The sequence below is a fragment of the Berghia stephanieae genome, chromosome 13 (genome assembly GCF_034508935.2).
Source record: "Berghia stephanieae isolate SIO BIC M18660-M18661 chromosome 13, UCSD_Bste_1.3, whole genome shotgun sequence".
NCBI lineage: Eukaryota > Metazoa > Mollusca > Gastropoda > Nudibranchia > Aeolidiidae > Berghia > Berghia stephanieae.
This window is the reverse complement of record NC_088372.1, coordinates 6953205-6958204: the sequence shown is the minus strand read 5'-3', so window position 1 is coordinate 6958204 and position 5000 is coordinate 6953205.

The window sequence follows — 5000 nt, the reverse complement described above, 5'->3', positions numbered from 1 at the left end:
CTCCGAGACACCAGACTCTAAGCGCTTTTATACATGTAATAATAATGCTGAAAATTTATATAGAGCTATAACTCCTGGACATCAGACTCTAAGCGCTTTTTTGTACATATAATAATAATCCTGAAAACTTATATAGCGCTATAATTCCGAGACACCATACTCTAAGCGCTTTTTTTCATGTAATATCAATGCTGAAAACTTATATAGCGCTATAACTCCGAGACACCAGACTCTAAGCGCTTTTGTTCATGTAATAATAATGCTGAAAACGTATATAGCGCTGTAACTCTGAGACACCAGACTCTAAGCGCTTTTGTACATATAATAATAATGCTGAAAACTTATATAGCGCTATAAATCCAAGACACCAGACTCTAAGCGCTTTTGTACATATTTGCAGGATCTGAATCTCCTTTGAGACCCCACAGTTACCAGATATACCACATCGCAATACCAAAGGAATTAACTCTTCGTACAAACTAGTTATACATTATGATCAGGGTCTTATTTCAATCTTTGCCCCACTTTTTATTTAATAAATCTATCTGGGTTTTTTTTTAAAGCGAGAGAGTTCTCACAGATATATTTAATTTCATCTGCTATTTCGACCTCCTCGTCTTTTGGTATTCAGTTTCACATGTTTATTTTGTTCTTTTGTATAAAGTCAAAAATTTGTTAGTGGTGCGATTGAGGTTAAAACCGTGCAAATTCGGGTTGAAAGCGTGTAAATTTGCACACAGGTGTAGCTAAGACCCATATAAATATAAACTGCGAAATAACCACTCTTGCAATTTATCATAAGAGCACATTTTAGCAATGTTATGTTTCCCTATACAGCATTACGTATCCAAGGGAAATAACCACGAGACTGTGATATTAAATATATTGTTAACCATTTAAGGTAGCCAACTGATGGTTGTTTCGTGTTGTAAAAGAGGGAAAGAATGGAGAGATGGGGTGGGTTGTGGAGGGAGTGAGTGGGAGAGATAGATGGATAGAGAGAGAGAGAGAGAGAGAGAGAGAGAGAGAGAGAGAGAGAGAGAGAGAGAAAGAAAGAGAGAGAGAGAGAGAGAGAGAGAGAGAGAAGGAAAGAAAGAAAGAGAGAGAGAGAGAGAGGAAGAAAGAAAGAGAGAGAGAGAGAGAGAGAGAGAGAGAGCGAGAGAGAGAGAGAGTTGGAATTAGTCCCTCAATTGCTCGTCCCTTCTGACAAAATATGACCCCTCGTCTCAAAACGGTATTAAGTCGGGATGGTTAAGATGCAGAAAATTGAATTTGTAGCCAGAACTATCAGACTTGAGTTTATTTTCTTTATAGAGGAGAAAGAATATCATATTTTACTGTGCTAAATACCAACGTTTTATATGTTTGACAAGTTTAACTATAATTTGACTTGTTAGCATCTGCTCCATCCCGACTTAATAGCGTTTTGAGACGAGGGGGCACAAATGCGATTCTTCTAGACATCATTGACCAAATGCTGAGATCGATGGGAGTTGACAGTTGCCAGTACCCTGGGATCGAATCAATTCTAAGGAAAAGATGAAAATGGATAGGCTTCGTATGGGAACAGTACAGACAATGGACGTTTCGGGGACGAACCATTCGTCAGCAAATGGGACGTTGTAATGAATGAAGGAAAATGTGTGTCTATTTTCCCGGGTGTGGTTAAATCATGAATGAGACTTTAGAGTGGTGGCGATGCGCTAGTAGACAGGCCCTGGGGTTTGATAGGAATGATAAAGGTAGGTCAGTGCACTGGGGGGACGGAAACTTTACAGAAATGAGTGAAAAGTAAAGGACATAATAGAATTGCAATAATAGAACCGGTAGTAGAAGTAGTAGAAATAGTAGTAGTTGTAGTAGTAGTAGTAGTAGTAGTAGTAGTAGTAGTAGTAGTAGTAGTAGTAGTAGTAGTAGTAGTAGTAGTAGTAGTAGTAGTAGTAGTAGTAGTAGTAGTAGTAGTAGTAGTAGTAGCAGTAGTAGTAGTAGTAGTAGGAGTAGTAGCAGTAGTAGTAGTAGGAGTAATAATAATAATAATAATACACATTTATATAGCGCTCATTCTCGTGTAAAACACAAGCTCTGGGCACTTTACAATATAAATATCAATTTTAAGTGAAAAAATAAAAAAATAAAATAATAACAACAATAACAATTCATAGCCAAATCAAGGATTCATATAGAGTCAAGAAAAACAAATACAGTAAAAATGTGTCTTGAGATTCTTTTTAAAAGTAGGTAAAGACTTGCACTCCTCAGACCACGTGGTAGTTCATTCCAAATCTTGGGGCCGAAACAAGCAAACGATCTATCACCAAATTTTGTTCTTGATCTTTTTTCCGAAATTTTCGTTTGGTCATTACATGATCTTAAAGTGTAATTTTCAAATTTACACATGACCACGTGATCTGTGAGATATGCCGGTGCTATACCAGCCAAACACTTATAAACAAGACACGCTGCTTTGTAATATGTGCGCTTTTCAATGGGCAACCAGTGGAGAGAGGCCAACAAAGGGGTTGCATGATCAAATTTTTTTTTGCCAAAAACTAATCTTGCAGCACTGTTTTGCAGTAGTTGCAATTGTTTAATAGAAGCCTGAGGCAAGTTGACAAGCAGCGAGTTACAATAGTCTAGTTTCGAAAAAATGAGGGAAACAACCAATGTTTTACATGTTCCAATTGCAATATACTGACGGATCGAACTGATTTTCTTCAATTGAAAGTATAAAGATTTACAGAGAGCAGAAATGTGAGCTGACATTTTCATTTCTGAATCAAAATAGACACCCAAATTTTTCACAGTCTTTGAAACTTTGATCTTTTCACCCCCAATCAACACCTCAAGACCATCATTCACCTTCAACTGCCCTCTATTTCCCACAATCATCACTTCTGTTTTTGACTCATTCATTTTCAACTTGTTTGCATCCATCCACTCTTTCACATCCGTCACACATTCTTCCACACGTTTCACAATATTTTCGAGATTTTTAGTTTTATCAGTAGCATAAAGTTGCGTATCATCTGCATAGAGATGATAGCGCAGCCCATGACCAGTGATGACATTAGATAATGGAGAAGTATACAAAACAAAAAGAATTGGACCCAAAACAGAGCCTTGAGGAACACCAAAAGACAATGTATGTTGACGAGAAAGTTTATCTAAAATCATAACCTGTTGCTTTCTGCCATCTAAATAAGATTCAAACCACTGCAAGACAGTCCCAGACAAGCCAAAGGTTATATTAAGTCGTTTAATGAGAATACCGTGATCAATAGTATCAAACGCCGCCGAAAGGTCTAACAATGTCAGAAGAGAAACAGAACCTTTATCTAAAACATCAAGCAAATCACTCGCAACACAGCACAGAGCAGTTTCTGTGCTGTGGTAAGAACGATAAGCTGACTGAAATTTTTCCCATAGATTGTTTTCATGGAGATGTTGTGAAAGACGTCTGAGTACAACTTTTTCAAGGATTTTAGAAAGAAATGGCAGATTTGAGACGGGACGGTAGTTACTAAGGTCATTTACATTGAGATTTTGCTTTTTTATGAGAGGCTTTACAATTGCATGTTTATAGATATCTGGGACTTGTCCTGAGATAAGTGACTGATTTATAATATAAGTTATGCAAGGTAACAATTCAGGAAGACATAATTTCAAAATATTAGTTGGTAAAGGATCTAAATCACATGACTTCGAGGAAGATGAAAAAATTATTTTAGAAATTTCTTCTTCAGTTGTTTCTTTAAAACAAGAGAATCCCTGTGAACCCGAAAAAGGGTGGAAATTTATATCTTCATTTTGCACGAGGTCCAAATTGTTCCGAATTTTCGATATTTTTCCCGAAAAGAAATCTGAAAATGCATCCGGCTGCTTTTCTACCGGGATATTAGTGGGTAGACACATGCCCTTTTCTTCCCCTAAAAGTTCCTTTGAAACAGAGAAAAATTCCTTAGTGTCCCTCACTGATGACAGTTTTGTGTTATAATAGTTTCTTTTTGCTCTTTTGCAGGTGGTTTTATACTTATGCTTTTTTGCTATATATATCAGCCGGTCAATCTCAAGGCCCGATTTTCTCCACGATGCCTCTGCATTCCTTTTTTCCCTTTTGGCAGTTTTTTCACTCTGGTTAAACCACGGAGACGGTTTCCTGGAATTTATTATTCTAGTTGTCTTTGGCGCATGCCTGTCGATGACGTTGCGCAGTACCTCGTCTGTTTTCTGTGCTGATGGTATATCCATTCTTCCTAGTTCCTCTGACAGATTGTTTTTGAAGGAACTAATGTCTATTTTTTTGGTATCCCTAGACACTATCTTGACTTTCTTTGCTTTCTCTTTGATGCATTTGAGAGTTGCCAGAATCAGATTGTGGTCTGAAATTTCTTTTTTGATATTTTTAATTGATTCAACAAGCGAGGGTGTGTCAATGATGAACCAGTCCAAGATGTGCCCCAATCTTTGAGTTGGAGAGGTCACTAACTGAGTGAGGCCATGTTCATTCAGCATATTTTTTATAATTTTAACGAGACTATTCTGATCAACATCAAACTGAATATTAAAATCGCCGATATAAATTTTTCGCTTATTTGATGTGTCTTTTGATACAAAATCTGAAAATTCGTCAGCAAAATCATTCTGTCTCAGTTTGTTCTTTTTGCTTGGGGGTGGTCTGTAGATACAAGTGATTAAAAATGAAATTTGAGGGTAGGTCAATGTGGTTTGGACACACTCGAAACTTTTGAACGAAATTGGCCTGTTTTGTATTTTAGACGAAAGAGCGTGTTTGTATATGATGGCGATCCCCCCTCCTGATCGTCCATTTCTTGGGAACGATTCCATCTTGTAGCCGGGAGGTGTCATTTCTTTCATTATAGGTTCATCACCGAACTGACGCAACCATGATTCAGTTATATATAGAATATCGATATCGTGTTGATCTATGACATCGATTATATCGAATGTCTTGTTTCTCGATGACTGTGCGTTAATATGGC